The sequence below is a fragment of the Phyllopteryx taeniolatus genome, chromosome 12, assembly GCF_024500385.1.
Source record: "Phyllopteryx taeniolatus isolate TA_2022b chromosome 12, UOR_Ptae_1.2, whole genome shotgun sequence".
Classification (NCBI taxonomy): Eukaryota; Metazoa; Chordata; class Actinopteri; order Syngnathiformes; family Syngnathidae; genus Phyllopteryx; species Phyllopteryx taeniolatus.
The window spans coordinates 26,167,302-26,189,610 of record NC_084513.1 but is presented as its reverse complement, the minus strand read 5'-3'; the positions used below and the strand labels follow the sequence as shown (position 1 = coordinate 26,189,610).

Below are 22,309 nucleotides of genomic sequence, written 5' to 3'. Positions count from 1 at the left end.
TGGTCAGAATGCAAAAAAACCATTGGAAGTTTTGTACAAACAAGTAATTAAAGTGATGGATAAAAAACCAAGGCACTATCATCACTGTGCAATTTTTAAAAAATACAGTCTTTTAAACTGGGACCGTCTTCACATATTTGCAGATTTAAATTTGATTTATAAAGTACTGCATGATTTGGCCCCAGCTCCTCTGGCTGAGTTCATCAGCCAAAGAAACAGCTCTGAGCGTGTCACTCGAGGCTCTGTCAGAGGTGACTGTCTCATTCCTGTGCGCAGGAGCACTTTCAGTAAGTCAGCCTGGTCAGTGAGGAGCGCTGGTGAGTGGAACTCAGTACCTAAGGAGGTTAAACTGCTTACAACATACAAGGCCTTCACAAAAAAACTGAAAATGTGGCTAGTTAACACCTATAGCTGCCAACACTAAAAGACAAGTATGTTATGTTGTCTTTTTGTTATGATCAAAAAAATTATGGTTTTATTCTCTCTTAATAGTATAGTTTGATTATGTATCCTGTATTATATTGTCTTGTAGATGTATTTTACTGCTTTTTTACATCATGGCCAGGGGACTACAGATGAAAACTAGCCTTCTGGCTAATTCTGGCTTTTTTAACCATGTGTACTTCATGTGTTTTATGAAATTGCATTGTCCCCTTTCAAAAATAAACTGAAACTGAAGAACATAACCGTCTGCCTGCATGAGGCGACAAGAGAGCTCATGGTGGTACATACTGAACGAAGATGAGGTTGTGGAGAAACCAATTTTTGCTCACAATAATTGTGTGTGCTGTGCACATTTTCCCCCTGCATCATCAGGGCAGATGAGAGATTTAGGGTGATGGAAAAGGGGTGAATCCATGCTGTGAAAGTGAGTAATGATTAAATGTGAGGTATCCAGACAATGTGGGAGAGCAGAAGAGAAAACATTTGATCTAAACACAATGAGATTTTCTGAACAGATGGTAGAAAGTATTCATCCATCCATTGTCTATACCGCTTTTCTTGTTCGGGGTTACGGGGAGCTGGCACCTATCCCATTTGATTAGCTTGGTCGCTAGTCAATGACAGGGCACATATAGAGACAGACTACTATTCACACTCAAATTCATGCCATCACTGAGTGGGAAATGAATAGGGTTGGGCATCATTTGAATTTGAGCGATTCCGGTCCCGATTCCTCATTTCAATTGCGGTTCCAAACGATTCTCGATTCCGATTCTTTTAGGGGGTTGGGTCAAAAAGGTTTGCATGGTTTCAACAAAGAGTGTCCAAATTATGAACATCCATTTTCTTAGCAGCCCGCAGCATAGACTAAAATTAACATTTGACTCTTGGCTCTTTATAACCAGTATCAATACTAAACCTATGAACTAAAAGGCAATGTATGTGGAACTAACCCAATTGACAAAAATGATTAATGTTTCAGCTAAAAGATGAATATAGCATTGTTAAAATCGTTATTTGGGACTTTTTTATCAAGTCAAATGGTTTATATGTACACGTTTTAACGTGACTGGTTTAAGCATGTAGCATTTTATTTTGAAGGGTACGAACCGGAACTCAGCATTTTGGCACGAAAAGTAACTTCACACGGCACCGGTGATTTAAAAAAAAATATTTTTAATGGATGGAACCAAATGCTATAAAACGTTGATTCCTTTCCTTATCCACCGATAAGCCACAAGGTTACTGTTTGTGATACTGTGAGACGTTTATGGGAATTTTGACCCAATTCATTGTGATGTAAAGTTGCTACGGTGAAGTTTTAGCTCAATGGTAAGTTTTGTTTTTTGTCATCAGCTCTTACGTTGGTTTGAAGACTCAAATAAACGCTAAAAACCATCAGTGCAAAAGAGAACCCAACCGTTTACCTTGTTAGCTGTCTCAATGTTGGCAAAGACTTATTTTATTGTTTCTCTCACCCAATTGACTGAGTTGAGTTCACTGAAGCTTCGCGCGATGTAGGCTGAGGCTCGGAGCGCGTCAGACAGTACACATTGTGAATCAGAATCAGAATCATCTTTATTTGCCAAGTATGTCCAAAAAATACACAAGGAATTTGTCTCCGGTAGTTGGAGCCGCTGTAGTACGACAACAGACAGTAAATTGACAGAGAACCCTTTTGAGACAGCCTCCTTTGCACAATATAATCTTATTCCAAGTGCTGCACTGAGGCGAGTGGTCGAGTGGTTTTGTTGGGGCCGCAGTTGGGGACAAGCATGTCTTCGTGCGCGTTCGTTATTGGTTTTCGCCGCTTCTTCGGGGTTGGCGGACTAGGCATTGAAACTGGGAACCGAAATTTTTAAATTTGAACGATTCCGGGAGAACCGGAACGTTAGTCCTGGTTCCAATGGGTTCTCAATTCTCGATGCCCAATCCTAGAACTGAAACCACGTAGCCTACATGGAAGTCAGGTGAATGTACTGTACCGCTACACCATAAGTCACTGAAGTGATTCATGTATAATCAAATATTTCTTTGGCGGGACCTGTCATTGTTTTCACAACAGTAGCTAATAGTTTTATTGGATCTACAGTATGGTAGAGAGTGTTCCTTCATGTATCTAGTAAACAGCCTGGCAGAAGGTGTAAAAGTTACATTCTACTGAAAATCACTGTATTGTGGCTAGTGGAAAAAAAGGGTTTATTAATAATGCCCAGGGTGTGCAAGCTGATAAAATATCAGCCTTATACAAATGGCTTATTCTTTGTCTTTCATTAATTATGGAGGCAAATTATTTCCTCCCTCAGTTGACACTGTGATAGTCTCTTTATAAAAGTGAGACACAACAGTAAGTTCAATGGTAATGTTCCTTGTACAAATACACACAGACATAGATACAAACACTGCATCACTCCAAAGGGGACCTTATTATAGAACAAACAGACCCACTTGACCCACTATGTGCAATGGTTCATTTTTCTTGGTGGGGCCCAGGTGACAGTGTAAAGGTGTGCAGAGTGGTGCCAGAGACCTTGAGCTGTAGAAACTAATTATCCCCTTAGTGGTAATTATGAGAGCAGAGCACAGGTCTGACCTTGAAAGGTGATTTAGTAGCACAGAGGAAGGGTTATAATGGTGGTGGGGGGCATGACGTCAACAGCAAAGGATAAACGCTGTGGAAAACAATGTGTATTCCATGATAGCGTGTGACCTATTATTAAACCCAGGAAGTGTCAACGTGCTATCAGCCTTTTGATATATATTATTATTTTCTATAGGGGCTACGACTGGTTAGCACATGTGCTTCACAGTTCTGAGGAGCCAGGTTCAAATCCGGCCTTGCCTGTGTGGAGTTTGCACGTTATCCACGTGCCTGCGTGGGTTTTCTCCAGGTACTCCAGTTTCCTCCCACGTTCCAAAAACATGCATGGTAAATGGAAGACTCTAAATTGATAAACCTTAGGTGTGGACGTTAGTGCAAATGGTTGCTTGTTTATATGTGCCCTGCAATTGCCTGGCGACCAGTTCAGGGCCCAAAGATAGCTGGGGTAGGCTCTAGCATGCCCGCGACCCTAGTGAAGATTAGCAGTTCGGAAAATGGATGGATGGATATTATATACAGTGCTGTCAACATAAACACGTGTGCTCTCACAAGTGTGTCTTCTATACGGAGGCAACCAATCAGAGGAAAGGGGGCAGTCTGAGCCAAATATGGACAAAATGGATGCAAAACTGTGTCAGACCGAAGTAGCTGTTAGAGGGGCCCTTTCTGGACACTCGTATGACTGTCCAAGGTGTTTTATTTTAATGGAATTGATCCTTTTATACTAAGTCCATGTTAGAGAGTCACTCTATGGAGGTCAAAATAGCCAAAATATGGAACCTTTAAAGTGTACATATTTATATATATTTAATATTTATATATTGCATATTTTTTGCTATATCGCAGGGGATTTTGGTTGTATAAACTTTCATTTAACGCTATACTATGTATATATATATATATATATATATATATATATATATATATATATATCCATCCATCCATCCATTTTCTGAGCCGCTTCTCCTCACTAGTGTCGCGGGCGTGCTGGAGTCTATCCCAGCTATCATCGAGCAGGAGGCGGGGTACATATATATAAAAAAAAATTATATTATTTTGTGGGAAAATAAACATTTTCTAGTCTAAAGAAATTATAAATGGTAAAAACATTTGAAAAAAAAAAAGAAGACATAAAATTCAATGGTGTAAAGTTGCTCAGGAGATAAAGACTCATGCATATGGAAAACACAAAGCCGCCGCTTCCACATTCATTAGTTTACCAATGTGAAATCGTACATGGCACGTTATGGGCTGAATATGGGAGGCGACGAACCTCATTGTGTTGATAGAATCTGACCTGATTTTCAACAGTCATATCAAATCAATCACTAAAAGAGCCTTCTACCAGCGGCAGAACATATCCAGAGTGAAGGCATGCATGTGCCAAGCAGACCGGGAAAAGCTCATACATGCTTTGAACTCAAGAAGGCTTGACTATTGTAATGGTCTTCTGACTGGACTCCCCCAAAAGAGCATTATCAGCAGAAGCTCATTCAGAATGCTGCAGCTCAGCTGACCAGAACGAAGAGATCAGAACATATTCCAATTCTAAAGTCTCTACACTGGCTCCCAGTCAGCTTTAGAATAGACTTTAAAGTTCTGCTACAGGTCTATAAATTACTAAATGCTTTAGTGAATAAAGACATGCTCATGACATTTAAGCCCAGTAGGGCTCTGAGATCTGCTGACTAAGATCAGATAATGAAGCACAGAGTCCAAAGCAAACATGGCGAAGCAATTTTTAACCGCTATGCTGCAGGCAAATGAAATAAGGTAGCAATCGAATTTTAGTCCGCCACCAACTGTCAATGTCTTTAAGTCCAGGTTAAAAACTCTTCTTTTTTCTTATGCTTTTTTGAACATTTCCACTTTAAAATGATCTTTCCTGCACTGGAGTTGTTGTTTTTTTCCCAATGTTTTTAAGCTGCTTTATATGTTTCCCATTATTTTTTAAATGCTTTTGATAATGTAAAGCATATTGAGTTACCTTGCGTATGAAATGCGCTACATCAATAAATTTGCTTTGCTTTGTATCTTCAATGGTACGTACACATATAATTTTACTGTCTACCATGTTGTTAAAATTATATACAGTATGTTTAAAAGTGTAAAAAGTGTTGAAGAATACAGGAAGTGTTTATAGGAATATGGGACAGGTTAATAAGAGTGTGGAAAAGGTTAAGAGTGTGGGGAGGGTCATAAAGCTTTTAAATACTTAAATACTAAAATAGATTTATGGTTGGTACTTCACAAATTTCACGGGGGGTTCTGGAATGTTACCGTTGCAATCACAGAGGGACTGCTGTAAAGCTTTTTTTGTTTGTGTCATAATAGCTTGAGGATAGTTATGATTGTATTTATAATTGTATGATTTTATGGCTGACCAGAATATGATCTTCAATCTACTCTTGTGATTTGAAGATGAAAGTACCTCATACATTCTGACCACTAGCTTCACTAATCCTCAACCAAGAGAGCTACATGTATGAACTAACTTATCTTATATAACATTTTATAGGAGATTCTCTAAAAGCAAGTAGTTAATTAAAAGTACCCGGTTAGCATTTTTAAACTTGATTAGACAGTTAAGAATGTAAAACGGCTGTGCAGTGAATAAAGGTTTTAGGATGGCACACGTTTGGTCCTAGAATCGATTTGTTCAATTTCAATCATTTTTTTCTAAATTTAAACAACGTTTAAGGGTATGACCATCCAGATAACCAGGCATTGCAGGAGTCTGTTCAGCCACAGGAGGTAACATACGTATGCACAAACTGAGAAACTGCAGTTCCACCAATGAGGCCTGAGCTTTGCAGAAACAACAAACACCCCCGGAGAGACGGAAGGCAATTTATTTCAATCAGGATGCTAGTGAAAGAAACTGAGGTCATGCGAACCAAACTGCCTGCTGTGAAAACCAAGCCCATTTATATGCTACATTTATGAAGTGGGGAACTGGTATGTTATTTATTACAGTATGGATGTGGAAGTGTTAATTTTGTGGACAGAAATATTTTTGCCTGATTACCTCCAGGCCTATTTAATCAAGAACTCACTTCAATCGAACCTGTCTGACAATAGAGCCTGTCTGACAAAATTTCAGTCAAAAGATTAAAAAAAAATAAAAAATCCACGAAATAAAGTAATTCACATCTATCAGTCTGGAAAGGGTTACAAAGCCATTTCTGAAACTTTCAGACATCAGTAAACCACTGTGAGAGCCATTATCCACAAATGGAGAAAATATGGAACAGGTGTGAACCTTCCCAGTAGTGGCCGGCGTACAAAAATCACCCCAAGAGCACAGCGACGCCTCATCCAGGAGGTCACAAAGAAACCCAAGACAACATCGAAAGGACTGCATACCTCCCTTGCCTCAGTTTAAGTCAGTGTTCATGAAAAAGTCAGAAAAAGAACATCATACCAACAGTCAAACATGGTGGTAGTGTAATGTTCTGGGGCTGTTTCACTTCTTAAATACCTGGATGACTTGCTGTGATTGATAGGAACAAAATTCCATCATTGGAACAAAGTTTCCCAAGGAGGAGGAGGAAGGGCAGGCAAAGTGGGATCGGGTGTGGTGGGGTGGTGTGGGGTTTATGGTGCACTCACAGAAGAGGCTTGGTCGGCACTGGCACCCTTAGAGAAGCTGGTCATGTTTCCTGACCAAAATTCCTTGGGCCCTGAGGGCTTCCTTTAAATTGCTGGTGGTTGCTGGCTGCATCTTTTCAAGACCAGATGATTCTATTACGGCTGACTTTGTTGCTATAGATGCGCACCCACAAGCGTAGAGGAAACGGATGATTAGAGAGGAAGTTTTGTTTAATGATTAACAAGCAAGCACGTGACCAATATCCGGGAGCATCACAAGGCGAGCAGCAAGTTGGTGGGTTGCTGGGCGATGCAAGGAAGCTGATGGCAAGTCGAGAGGAGGTCCTTGGATCGGCTGAGGAGAGGAGGGACTTGGAAGACAACACAGAGCGAGGCTGGGAGAAGGACACTGCAGTGAGCAGTCAAGAGGCACTGGTGAAGAAAGACATGGAATCAAAACGGGGAAGTCACAATCAAAATAACGTCACCTAATACAGGTGTGTCAGCCAATGTACCACTTGTGGAAGCCGGAATTATCCAATTGCAGGGCAATGTAAACAACCATTTGCCCTCACATTCACACCTACGGGCAATTTAGAGTCGCCAATTAACCTACCATGCATGTTTTTGGGATGTGGGAGGAAACCGGAGTACCCGGAGAAAATCCCCGCAGGCACGGGGAAAACATGCAAACTCTACACAGGCAAGGCTGGATTTTAACCCGGGTCCTCAGAACTGTGAGGCAGAAGTGCTAACCAGTCAACCATCGTGCCACCTCACAGGAGGTCCTGTATATTTTAATCAGAAAATAAAATTATATTAAGTAATTAATGATTGTCTTATTATTTTAATTATTGTCTTTACAGCAATTTGTTTGTCATGGTCTGTGTTTTGGTTCGGGTTGTGGTTAGTTTTATTTCATGTTTTCCATGTTCTATGTTGTTAGTTGTGTCCACCTGTTCTCCTCAACCTTCTACCTTGTGTCGACCAACGAGCTCCCTCCAGCCGCTCATGTCTTGTCCAGGTGTTCCTCGTCTCGTCAATCTGTTTGTATTTAGTTCGCTGGTTTCTTTCAGTTCTTGTCGCTTCATTCTCATTGTCAGGTGTCATTGTCTCTGTCTGTGCCACGTCTTACTCACCAGTCATGTTTTGTTTCCAGTTTTTTTATTCAAGTGTTTCTTTGTTCCTTTGGTTGTCTGTTGTGGGACTTTGTTTAGTTTGCTTTATCCATGTTCCTTGTTTGCCTTTTTTTTGGGAAATTAAATATATTTTTTTGAGACTCCAGCCTTGCCTCCCTTCTTCCCTGCACTTGGGTCCTCCTTCCTCGCCTTCGAAACCCCCCACGTGACACTGCTGTTGTTAAAGTGCCACAGTATATAAATAAAGTTGAGCTGTATTTCACATTTATTCGTAAATGTTGGCTCAGTATTTATAATCCACTTTTGGATAAGATAGCGAGGTCAGGGCATGGTGTTGGTGTGGTGTGGACACCTTAACTGAGGTGGAGCAGTATGGATAATCCTGAGGAAGGAAAGTAGCAATCGGTTGTTCTAAAAGTAGCTGCAAGTTATAAACTAATTCGCATCATATGTGATTTGCATGTACCCTACTGTTGTTTTAACTGTCCCATCTACAACTCTAATTTGTGTGAGAGAGTAAAAAAAAAACACATCTTAAATCGATCAATGTATTTTTGCACACAACAGTATTGTACCATCGCATGGTTTCATTCACAATCACGTCTTCATCCTCCGTGCTCTTTGTGCTAGTAATGCGAAACAAGAGGTCAGGGGGAGGTATGGACACTGAGTCATGCCTCCCTTCATTTTCACTTCTGTTTTCTCATCCTCCTCCAGTAAACCACCACGGTCTGTTCAATAGTGAATCTATTGGTTAACCTTGGAGTCTTATTTGTGTAACCTTCCTCCTTTTACATTGAAAGTTAGACAGAATGAAAGCAAGTCGTACTAAACAACTTGAAACGCTTATCAATTTACAAATTGCTCACACTGCAATAAAACACATATCGAATCTTGTTTACGACAAAGTGCATTTCAGGCTCATGGAGCGTACATCATCAGTTTGCTTCCACGTTGTTGTAATGACTATGCTGCTACCTCTAGTATGCACGTCTTAGCCTGACTGGGGACACCGTGAGATACATGTAGACATGATCAATGTCAACGATCAGTAGACAGTAAGCTTTAGTAATATTAATATAATTATTATTATTTAGTAATATTTGTTGCTTCCACAGAACAGAGAATATATGTATGCCTGTGAGTAATGTTGTGTGCTCTGTTCATGTGTTACTGCTTCATTTTTGTTAAAATAGCAGTTCGGGAGTTTTGAATAATAGTGACATAGTGATACTAATTACCGTTGTCCTATCTATGGCTTTTCCCAATATACAGTGGGTATGGAAAGTATTGAGACTCCCTTAAACTTTTCACTCTTTTTTATACTGCAGCTATTTAATGTGATATGACATTGAACATGCCAACTGGTATTTATTTAATAAAAAGCCTTTGTTTGCTATGATAGGTTCAGTACGCCTCCTGTATGGAGAAACTAGTCGCATTGATTGCTCTGGTGTGATATTGACCCATTCGTCCACACAATCAGTCTTCAAATCTGGAATGTTCCGTGAGCTTCTTTTATGGAGTTTTATGGAGTTTCAGTTCTTTCCATAGATTTTCGATAGAATTCAAGTCAGGTGATTGGCTAAGCCATTCTAGCAGCTTTATTTTTGTTCTTTGAAACCAATTGAAAGTTTCATTGGCAGTATGTTTTGGATCATTATCCTGATGAAATGTCCACCCTCGTTTCATTTTCATCATCCTCGTAGATGGCAGCAGAGAATGTCAAGAATGTCTCGGTACATTTGCCCATTCATCCGTCCTTCAATAATGTGAGGTTTACCAGTACCATTTGTTGAAAAGCAGCCCCACACCATCATGTTCCCACCTCCGAACTTCCCTGTTGGAACGGTGTTTTAGGGTGATGTCCAGTGCCATTTCTGCTCTCAACATGGTGTGCATTATGGCATCCAAACAGCAAAATTTTGCTCTCATCCGACCAGACTATATTCTCCCAGTATATATGACAAGCCAATAGACACGGCAAAGACTTTTTGTGCGGCGTGTTGTAACGCTACTCGAGCGAGGGGGACACAACATATAGGAATACTGAATACGATGCAAAAGCTTGTGCCGTGTCACGGAAACATATATGAATATACAATCCCAATTCCAATGAAGTTGGGACGTTGTGTTAAACATACAAACAGAATACAATGATTTGCAAATCATGTCATATATTAAATTGAATCCACTATAAAGACAAGATATGTAATGTTCAAACTGATAAACATGATTGTTTTTAGCAAATAATCATTAACTTGGGATTTTATGGCTGCAACATGTTCCAAAAAAGCTGGGACATTTGGAAAAAAAGACTGAGAAAGTTGAGGAATGCTCATCAAACACCTGTTTGGAACATCCCACAGGGGAACAGGCTAATTGGGAACAGGTGGGTGCCATGATTGGGTATAAAAGGAGCTTCCCTGAATTGCTCAGTCATTCTATAGTCAAAGATGGGGCGAGGTTCACCTCTTTGTGAACAAATGCGTGAGAAAATAGTCGAACAGTTTAAGGACAATGTTTCTCAACGTACAATTGCAAGGAATTTAGGGATTTCATTATGTACGGTCCATAATATCATCAAAGGTTTCAGAGAATCTGGAGAAATCACTGCATGTAACAACATTGAATGCCCGTGACCTTCGATCCCTCGGGCGGCACTGCATCAAAAAGCGACATCAATGTGTAAAGGTGTCACCACATGGGCTCAGGAACACTTCAGAAAACCAATGTCAGTAAATACAGTTTGGCGCTACATCCGTAAGTGCAACTTGAAACTCTCCTATGCAAAGCAAAAGCCATTTATCAACAACACCAAGAAACACCGCCGGCTTCTCTGGGCCTGAGCTCATCTAAGATGGACTGCTGAAAAGTGGAAAAGTGTTCTGTGGTCCGACGAGTCCAAATTTCAAATTGTTTTTGGAAATTGTGGACGTCGTGTCCTCTGGGCCAAAGAGGAAAAGATCCATCCGGACTGTTATGGACGCAAAGTTCAAAAGCCAGCATCTGTGATGGTATGGGGCTTTATTAGTGCCAATGGCATGGGTAACTTACACATCTGTGAAGACACCATTAATGCTCAAAGGTACATACAAGTTTTGGAGAAACATATGCTGCCATCCAAGCAACGTCTTTTTCATGGACGCCCATGCTTATTTCAGCAATACAATGCCAAACCACATTCTGCACATGTTACAACAACGTGGTTTCGTAGTAAAAGAGTGCGGGTACTAGACTGGCCTGCCTGCAGTCCAGACCTGTATCCCATTGAAAATGTGTGGCGCATTATGAAGCGTAAAACAAGACAACAGAAACCCCGGACTGTTGAACAGCTGAAGCTGTACATCAAGCAAGAATGGGAAAGAATTCCACCTACAAAGCTTCAACAATTAGTGTCCTCAGTTCCCAAATGTTTATTGAATGTTGGTGAAAGGAAAGGTGATGTAACACAGTGGTAAACATGACCCTGTTCTTTTTTGGAACGTGTTGCAGCAATAAAATTCTAAGTTAAGGATTATTTGCTAAAAACAATCAAGTTTATCAGTTTGAACATTAAATATCTTGTCTTTGTAGTGTAGTCAATTAAATATAGGTTGAACATGATTTGCAAATCATGGTATTCTGTTTTTATTTATGTTTAACACAATGTCCCAACGGCACGGTGGATGACTTGTTAGAGCGTCAGCCTCACAGTTCTGAGGACCCGGGTTCAATCCCCGGCCCCGCCTGTGTGGAGTTTGCATGTTCTCCCCGTGCCTGCGTGGGTTTTCTCCCACATCCCAAAAAACATGCATTAATTGAAGACTCTAAATTGCCCGTAGGTGTGACTGTGCGTGCGAATGGTTGTTTGTTTGTATGTGCCCTGCGATTGGCTGGCAACCAGTTCAGGGTGTACCCCGCCTCCTGCCCGATGACAGCTGGGATAGGCTCCAGCACGCCCGCGACCCTAGTGAGGAGAATCGGCTCAGAAAATGGATGGATGGATGGACAATGTCCCAACTTCATTGGAATTGGGGTTGTATCATACGTATAGTCGTGCTAAAAAATATTGGCACCCCTGGAGTGACATGCTTTTGCCATACTGTCACATCAAGCCAGTGGCCACTCTCTTTTTCTGTTGTACAGCTGCTACTTGGCTGCTCGTCATCGTCACTGTTCCGACCTCCTGATCGGCTCAAACATGTACGGTTTGACGATTCCTAGTTCAGTTGGGTGCTCCAGTATGTCAAAATTCTCCTCCTCCTCCTCATATTCCAACATGTTGCTCGCCATTGCATATAGTGGGTAGCGTGCTGTGTTTGTCAATTGCAACGTCACTTCTGGTACCCCTTGTGGTGGATAGAGTAACCACACCCCGGTGTCTTGAGCTTCGGGTACGTTCGGGGAGGGCTCAATATTATATAATATATCATAAAAACCTAATTTCTAGCTAAACTATGGTTGAAAACTTGCTGGAAGTTACATGCATATATTACATAACATATAAACAATGCAAATATGAATTTTAACTGACCCCAAAACATCTTGTCATCTGACCTTTAAACAAAATGCATTAATGGATCCCACTAGAATATTGAACTTGAGCGACACGCATTAGTTATGCCTTTTGCGTCGGGGCAATATCAAAATTTTAATATTTACAGTATGCACTTTCGCCCCGGGAGAAGTGGACGCAAACTTCCTGGAATGCCTCGTGGCATGTGGTACTTGCGGTAATTACATGTATGTTGTGTTCAACGTTTTTTTTGTGTTTCCCCATTATAACAGTTGTCTGTGTGTTATAGTCACCTGTTGATTTTCATTTTAGTTGTTTTTATAAGTGTAGGTTGTCTTCTGTGTTGTGACACCAGCTGACAGTGACCTGTTGAATGGTTACAATATAAGGTATTTCAGAAAACTTCAGAAAAGCAGTAGCGTCTTTTTCAGAAAGCTACAGTATTGCATACTATGTATGTTGTTGTGACATATTTTGTAGATCGATCAACAGAGGGGTGTTAAAATAGATAATTGATATCATACAGTGTCTCCCTGAAGTCAAAGCAGACACATGACCAGACACAAAGGCACATATGCTGACACAAGAATTTGTGTCTGCCCAAACTTGGACATTTCAGCCCACTTCTAATGTGAGAAAACACCTTGGGGTAAGTTCCAAATGTTTTTATTGTTGTTTTTGCTGTGCAAATGGTAACAGTAGTTATATTTCATTGAGTCATTTCAGTGAATAAAGCAAAGGCCCTATGCATGCCCTATGGATGTGTTGTTGGTTTTTGGGCACTTAAAAACTGGTGGCAAGTGTGTGTGGATTCCCATTTAACATGAGTTTGAATGTGATTTGTTAGTCCCATTTATAAGAGGCAGTGCACCCTTGTGCAACTAAATTTATTTTTATTTTTTGTATTTAATCTTTATTTAACCAAGTAAAAGACCAGTTGAGACAGAACATCTCATTTGCACTGGTGACCAGGCCAGTCCAAGTCAATCACATTCAAGATTATTTCACTTGTTTATTTTCACTTCCTCTTTTACAAAAAAAGATGTATTATTATTATTTTTATTATTTTCCCCAAGTGCCTGCTTCACAGCGCAGATACTTGTGCTTTCCTCCCAAGCCAACTTTACATTATCCACCCATGGCGGTCTGCTTCTACTTCCGTATAAACATACTTTGCACGCTTCAACCTCCCAGATGAGCAAATCAGTTTCTTCTTGGGAATGAATAGGTTGTCTGCGCGCCACCATGTCAAAGTCTGTCAGTAAGCCACTAGCACGCCACATTTAAAGGTAATGTCAACTGTAAACATACCCACTGTGGTGCCGCAAAATTACCTACACCAGTCTAACTTGCCCCTGGCACACCGTTGCCCCGTCCACCGCGCCGGATTTACGCTAGTCACAAAAATAGGGCCCCATATGTGCAGAAGCACAGACATCCAAAGTATTGATTTCTATCTGCCTGTCAACCAACATCTATGCACAGACACGTAGACATACAGGCACAAAGTCCTCCTTTGTGTTATCCCACTTGCTTCCCACCCTCTAACACTCTTTCAGGAACTTTTATGTCAATGCTTGCCATTTGATTTGCAAGCCAAATTCATTCCTCTCCCAATCTGCTGTATTGGCCTCCTATAAGCAGCACACGGAATCAACTCAAGTAACTGTTGGCAGACATCTGGAAATGCTTTACCCCTGTGCTGGAGGTCACTGTCTGGACCAATAGAGATCGTACCTCAACCTTCACAATGTGACAAGCCTTCATATATCTTCCTGACCTAACCTGTGTACTGTATGGTGAACCCCCCGATGCTGTATCCCATTTACAGTCACAGCAGCACAACCCAATCCTCCCCCTATTGCTGCTTTTTCCTCCAGCTGCGCATTCCTTTCCAACCTCATCCTTTGCTCTCGTCCCCTTCTCTCCCTTACCACTTGATGAATACTAACCATCATATAAGCTACGGTAATTGCTTGTGTATAATGTGCATTCCCCCCCCCAAAAAAAAATCGTTTTGTCAAAAGTCAATTGTGCGCATTATACATAGGTATAGGGGAAAATGGGGGGAAAAAACCTTTCACATGTATGCCGCCATCTAGAGGTTATGAAAAAGTTGTACACTTTCATTCCAATATACCACCGCCACCTACAAGTTATGGAAAAAGGTGTACACTTTCATTCTAGTATGCCACCGCCACCTAGAGGTTATGAAAAAGGTGTAGCCTACACTTTCATTCCAATATGACAGGGGTACGTATGACTGCATATATACGCATGTACAGTTGTGGTCATAAGTTGACATACCCTAGCAGAATTTGGGAAATATGTTCTTTTTTTTTTTTTTTTTAATTCTGCCTGGGTAATCAAACATATGAGCACAACACGTTTTCTCATTTCCTAAATAAAAGTAGGGCCGTGATTTTCAAAATAAGATCAAGTAAATAAAAAGAAAGTATGTGTTCAAATAAAGTGCTTAACTTCAGAAGAATTCTTTGAAAAAACAAAATACAGATGATACTTCCTTTTTATCATCATATGGGTAGAAGCAAAATCATGCATTGTAAAAATGCATTATACATAAGTAGAAGGGTTTTCCAGACACCTTTTGGGTGCGTATTATACACAATTACTGTTTTCGACCAGTCATTTTAGGCTATCTCGGTAAAGTCCAAGCAGGGAAGAGTGTTAATAAATGAAAATCTTAAAATCTCAAAAAGAAAAAAAAAAAAAAAGATGTTGATGTGATGATTGTATTTCTTCGACACCGTGACCTTTCACACCTCATCCAGCGGTCCCGTTCTCTTAAAGTGAGGCAATGTCATATTTTAAGAGGCCATAATTACTCAGTTATTTATCTGCACACACTAGAGGGAGCGAGGCAGGGTGTCATCAGAGCTTCGCAGATGGCAGAGGACATTTGGCTCTAACACCATCTAGGATGTTGAACTGTTGATGGTACATACTCTACCAAGACACCGACCTTGTGTGAAAAATGTGTGTATAGTGCAATTAGATGAATAATGGTAGACATGGTCCACTGAATTTCTTTTTGAAAATCAATAAATTTTACTGCTGAGCATTTGAATTATTGGCAGTTATTGTCCATCAAAAGGTCATAATTGTTTCTCAGACAAATATTCTAAAGTAGTATTTTTCAAACCTTTGTTGCCAAAATATCTTTACCGTTAGGTGTCCAAAATGAAGTTTCATGATTTGGAATATTTTTTCTGAAGATTCTAATTACATTTTTGGATGTATAGGATTTTTCTCCATTTCCTTATTATGCCTTTTCCAATTTCCATGAAGACTAATACAAATGCATCTTCGTCTTTTCAGAGTTCCTTTATTTTTTTGGGGGTTATTTTAAAAACGGTCCTTCTTTGTCACTCAAGCTGCCTTTACCGTTAATGCCACTGGAGAAAGCCTCATTATGTGAGGCAGCCATTTGGCAACCAAACAATAACAAACAGTAAAATAAATGGTGTTATTTCTGAGATATGAATGAATATGTATGAATTTTTTAAAGTGTCGGAATTATTGCATGCCTTTACCGCTATTACAACTGTATAAAGACAATACTGTAATGGGTTTAATGAATAGTTAGGATCGTTTATAAACTTGTATCTGCAGAGCTTTAAGATTCGATTTTTTTGAAGCTGTTTATGTCTATCGTTATTAAAGGAAGTGTATTATAATGGGCCACCACCATTTGCTCTGTCACTAAAGATTGCCTTTACAATGAATGCCTAAAATTTAAATCATCAATAACTTTTTGAAAATAGGACTTTAAACATGACTTTTTCAGCATGGGAGACATTTACCCACATAAAAGCAAGGCAGCATAAAAAATTGTAATTTTCTTTTACGTGTCTTTCTGGTTATTGATCAAATTATATGAAAATGATGCGTATGCAATGTGACAGAGACAGAGTGAGCAAAGGATGTATAAATCCTCTAAACTGTTTCGCCCAGCTGTTAGTGTAAAAAGAATATTTTGCAGGATGTAGCAGCATGTGGGCTCAAGTTCTGTTTATCCAGGATGACACTCCTCACATCAATTCATTGTCTCCACAGACCTCTGCTAGCTTTGCATGTGTGTGTTTCTTAATAGAATGGTGGCCACATCGCCTCCAGTGCGCACACACACAATAAAACCCAGTGACCAGTGGAATTTTAGATGCATGAAAACTCTTGTCTTAATGTGAGTCAGGCCCTACTCAATGTAATTAATAGTGGCAATACTACTACAGTGAGTACACAAATAATGTATAATTGGCGTGACAGAGATGTGACAACAATCTCAAGACAATATTGGCAGCATGTTACAATGGAATTGTAAGTTAACTGTTTAAGAAGTCCTCAAGGGTGGGTAGGGGGTTACCGACAATCTTTTCAGCAGTTTAGATTGTCTGTTGCAGTCGGAGTTTGTCCTTTTTTATGGCAGCAAAGTGTCCTTTTCAAATCTGCAGTAGGTGTTCAAGTCGTAAGGTAGTTCTTTATTGTTCTCTGCTTGGGGGGATGGTCGATTTTAATTGGTTAGCTATTGTAATCCATGGCAGACTGACTTCGAGTCGTTACCGGTAAACTGTTTTTCTTGCTTTCCTGTATAATTTCTCTTTGCGATGTTAATTTCTTTAGTAAGCAATTATACAGGCTTCTATCCCCACTTCGATAGAGGTCCTCTTTAGCCTGGCGAAGTTGCTTAAGTTTGGCAGTTAACCACGGCTTGTTGTTATTGAACCTGGGAAATGTCTTTGTTGGTACGTACACACACATCATTCACAGAATCTGATATAGGTTGTAACAATGTCCCTATATTCATCCAGGCTGCCAGTTGAAGTTTCAAAGACACCCCAATATGTGCAGTCTAAACAGTCTTAAAGTTCTAACTTTCAAAGTTCATAGGTCAATTGTTTTCACCACAGGCTTTGCACAATTACGTTTTTGCTTGTATGTTGGCATTAAGTGAATTAAGCAGTGATCAGACAAGCCCAGAGCTGTGCGGGGGATAGTAAAGTATGCGTCATTTAGCGTGGTATATCAGTGGTCTGGAATGTTGTTTTCCCTGGTAGGACAGTCAATGCGTTGCTTGTATTTAGGGAGTTCGTGGTTGAGTTTAGACACCATCGGTCTCATCAAAGACGGGGACGAGTCTGCGTATCGACAAGAAGTGGAGCGGCTGGAGCTGTGGTGTGGCCGACACAACCTGGAGCTGAACACGCTCAAGACTGTAGAGAGGATTGCGGACTTCAGGAGGCATCCTTCGCCACAGCTGCCCCTCATGCTGTCCAACTGCCTTTTGTCAACCGCCGAGACCTTCAAGTTCCTGGGAATTACAGTCTCTCAGGACCTGAAGTGGGAGTTCAACATCAACTCCATCCTCAAAAAGGCCCAGCAGAAGATGAACTTCTAATGAAGCACGGCCTGCAACAGGAGCTGTTGAGGCAGTTCTACACAGCAGTCATCTAATCAGTCCTGTGTTCTTCCATCACAGTCTGGTTTGGTGCTGCTACAAAAAAGGACAAACTCTGACTGCAACGGATAATCAAAACTGCTGGAAAGCTAGTCGGTACAACCCTACCCACCCTTGAGGACTTGCAAGCAACCAGAACTATGACAAGAGCATGCAAAATCCTCTTGGACCCTCCACATCCTGGTCACCAGCTCTTCCAGCTCCTTCCCTCAGGTAGGCGCTAACCTACAATTCCATTGCAACATGCTGGCAATTTTTTTGTCTTGAGTTTGTTGTTACATTTCTGTCGGGCCAATTATAGATTACTAGTGCACTCACTGTAGTAGTCTCGCCACACGGCACTATTTGCATATCTGTTGTTGACCAATACTGGCCACTCACGTGCCTGAGTAGCATCTGCAGCATTTGCACAATCGACATTGTCCCAGATTATTGCACTACTAGTCACTTTAAACTGCATACATTTCTTGAAGTCTCGGCGCCCTTTGCACAATGGTCATTGCACCGGACTATTGCTATATTAGTCATTCAAACTGCTCTCATTGCTAGAGAACTCTGCATCTTTTTGCACAATTGTCAAAAAAATAAATAAATTGTACCGGCATTACCATTTTACGAGCAACCTTTTATTGCTCAGTGACTGTTTTTCTCAATGTCTTTATGTGTCAAAAGTATTCTCTGTCAATTGAGTGTCTGTTGTCATACTAGAGCGGCTCCACCTACCGGAGACAAATTCCCAGTGTGTTTTTGACATACTTGGCGAAATAAAGATGATTCTGATAATAATTATGGGTCAATCTGGGTGCTTTTTTTCAAGTTCGTTTACTTGCTCAGCAAGCATTAGCAGTGCGGCATTCGTGTTAGCTTGAGGAGGAATGAGGAAGGTAGACACCAGCGAGGAAGAAAGAGTCGAAATCCCACGGTGAGTAGAATGGCTTACATTTAAAAAACAACGACTCCAAGTCCGGGTTGCAGTGTGTACTGATCTCCGTCACATCAGTACACCATTTTTTGTTGATATAGATGCATATCCCGCCACCTTTTTTTACCCCCAATAACTTAAAACACATTAAAAGGAATACAATTTACATAGTGTACAGTAGTACTATGCATTACTGTATTTTAAATAGTTTAAAAGGTGTTTAAAAGAATAGAAGGTGTTTATATAAGACTGCGGTAGGGGTTAATAGGAGTATGAAGAAGATTAACAAGAGTCTGAGGAGGTTCATACAGCTTTGAAATATGCATATGCGACCAATTCAGGGTGTACCCCGCTTCTCGCCCGAGGATAGCTGGGATAGGCTTCAGCACGCCCGTGACCCTAGTGAGGATAAGTGGAACGGAAGATGAAGGAATGAATGAATAATCAGAATAATTCGTGGTCACTTCGCTGATTTCACCTATTGCGGGGTGGTCCGGAGCTAACCCCAGCGATAAACGAGGGATAACTGTAATTCCTTTTTAAACAACCTTGATTGTTTAAAAATTAAAACTGTAAAACCACAGTACATGGTTGTAACATATTTCAACAACAGAAATACAGCAATCCCCCCCCCCCCCCCCCCCCCCCCTCCCTTCACCCCTTCCCCCATTGCCTCAAAATGGTTTGCTCCACCCAATCCCTCCCACCTCTCTTCCACTGGGCTCTGAGCTACCTACGCAGAGCAATATGCTGTCTTCCAGTGATATGGCATAAATGCCCGGCCTAAACCAGGATATGTGGCACATTTCTTAACTCTAACTACAAAACCAAGACACTATTATTTTTGTCTATTATTATTACCAGTCCTCATTTTTGCTGCATTTAACGATAAGTGACTGTGTATGTTGTTAGGCAGGAGTTAACTGACATTTTATTTCCTTCCTAGCCCTAGGAACAATTCATGTGGTTATACAGTACCACAGTCCTCTGTTTGAATTGGATTATGAGAAGTTAGCTATGTTATGCAATATTAAAGCCAAGGTGCGACTGAACAGCATACTGATAGGCATAGTTGTTTTGTTTTGGGGGTGGGGGGAATGCTTTACAATGAATCCCAGCACCTCTAAACCTCTGATGCTAGAATCGCCCCTGGCTTTGCCTGAGGTAAGTCCATTTAGCTTAATGCTGACAAACAATGCAAAACACCATCAACAGCCTAACAAATAGTATCGGTATCTCAGTGTTATAACCCTTTAAGCAATGGCTATTTGAGCATAAATACAATATTGCAGCAACACATGTATGAAGACAACATAACAATAGTCATAGGCATATAGTCTTTATCATCTCCAAAAATGACTAATATAACTGCATCTTACTGATATAAATATATTTATATATATCCATATATAAATTAATTTGTCTGGAAAGTAATTTAAATTTGTATATAAATAAAGATGAAGAGTGAAGTATTTGTTAAATTACATGTCAATGGAAAAGAAAAGATGCATGCAAGTCCTTTTGCTGTATCTATTTTGAGGGTTTTATTGGCCATCTTTGTAGGATGCTTGTGGCTCATCTGACTTCAGCAGTCAAGACTTTGCTGAGTGGGACCCATGAAACCACAAAAGTGTTCACTTACTCCCTTAAAATAAGCTACTGTATGTTTTTTGGTTTGGCATGGATTTTGGTAGATTACTGGGGGTTGTTTGACGCACAGCTGACTTAGTGACTGTGTTTTCTCTTTTGGGACTTGTGTGAACCTGTGTTAAACTTTGGACATTTTCACAGCAGGACATTGTGGACGCATGTCAGTGACAAAGAAGATGCTCATAATGTGGATTTATTTTCATACTTGATATGCTAAAATGTGCTTGTCATATTGTATTTGTGAGAAAGAAGAGGAAATGACTATATATTGTTGTCCCTGTGGCATGCATGAAAATGAGCGAAAAATAAAGACAACATCAAAGAAAAAGCAACTCTCAAAAGGGATTATGAAAAGGCCATTAGAATAAATCTGTGAGCATCCAACACAGTGCTAAAAGACAGCTGAAATATAGGAGAACATTTAGCAGAAGATAAATGTAGACAAATATATAATTGCATTATCATATTAGTTTATTACATAATTTCCCCATTTATCATTACAATTCAACCCCAGAATAGATGTGTAACTTGTTTTGGAATCAGAACTCAAGGAAAAATAACAGCAAGCAGATATGCAATATTACAACAATTGAACAATTTGTTAAAAGATTTATTGAAAAACCTGTTTCGTAACAAGACATGCTTTTGAAATCTTTTCGCAATCATTCTGCAGGTTTCAAATGATGTGGCGGCCCTGTGGACCTTGTGTTTGACACCAGTGATCTGTGTCTTCCCAGTGCAGGTGACATTTCCTAGATTCCTGCTTTTCCTTGAAAGGGAATAAGGGGAAATTAATTATAATAATGAAATTTTATGTATTGAACATATTGCACTTTTCTAGACAGTCAAAGACACTTCATGGTCATTAAATATATATGTTCTTGATATAGTTGTATTTCTTTGCAATAAAACAAAGGGGAACCGCAACTTATTTGTATTATTTCAGCTATGATTTTACTGGTTCAGCTAGTTTTTTCCTCGAAAAGAGATGGAGTGAAATTTATGAGGTGGTCCTTGGAAAAATGTCTCCACTGTAAGGATTCCCGAGCTGGACCCAAAGTTTGAGATGATATCACTCTTCTAAACAGTCAAATACTAATGGCCAGAAACGAAGCACTGTGAGGTTTTCACGAGGAAATCTTTTAGTCATAGTGTTAATAATGAGGGGTGAGTCCGGGTGTTTTTTTTCAATTTCATTGACTTGTTCGGCAAGCGTTACCAGTGCGGCGTTCGTGTTAGCTGTGGTATAGTGCTCGGGGCCAGTATCAGCCCCTCCCATCGCACCGAACCAAGCTACAGGTGCAGAGGTCAAGGGCATCTGATATGGTGGAGGCTAACCAAATCTTCCCTCTATCGCCGTTACTATTACTCGATTACACAGGGAGCGCAAACACGGAATGCAGCAGCATCTGCAAAGAACAAACATCCCAACCACCACCGTAACCGAGACCATGACCCAAGTAACCAAACCTTTATACTTCCCAAACGAAGAAAGCATACACTGTTCCCAAAAGCGTTTTCCACCCCCGAATGCTCCTTCAAATACGGTAGACAGAGACCTCAACCCATACAGTACCCTCCTCAGACTGCCATCCGGGGCTTTATTATTAGGGATAAAAGTACAACATCGATCATTGAACATCGAACAGACCCCACCTTTTTCTGCCAGAAGCATGTCCAGTGCCAGGCAATTCTGGTAAACCATCAAAGACGCCGCAGACAACTGCCCATGAATCACTGGCACTGTGTCTGCTGTGAAATTAATCAGTCTCTGCTGATTGTAATGCAAATAATTGATACGATCTACATTCTTATTGGGGGTGACCCACAATATCATCGACTCAAAACCAGCAGCTACCTGATCCACTAATTTATATTCATCCGGAACACCTCGCGGCACTCCAATGGCATCAATGTATACCAGAGAAGGGAGCCCCGTGGCAGCCGACAAACAGTCTCAGCAGACCCTACGCCCCCTTTCACCCCA

The 22,309-nt window shown here is 40.5% G+C and overlaps 1 long non-coding RNA gene across 3 annotated transcripts in view; it reads left to right on the top strand.

Annotated features, from left to right (window-relative positions):
- The first annotated feature begins 1,735 nt into the window (after positions 1-1,735).
- The window catches only part of LOC133487183 (uncharacterized), an 89,337-nt gene continuing 68,763 nt past the window's right edge, over positions 1,736-22,309 (top strand). For all 3 annotated transcript variants that reach the window (XR_009791233.1, XR_009791234.1, XR_009791232.1), the window contains exons 1-3: positions 1,736-1,776; positions 3,222-3,335; positions 20,996-21,064. This is a non-coding gene — a long non-coding RNA (uncharacterized LOC133487183). The remainder of the gene's footprint in view (positions 1,777-3,221; positions 3,336-20,995; positions 21,065-22,309) is intronic.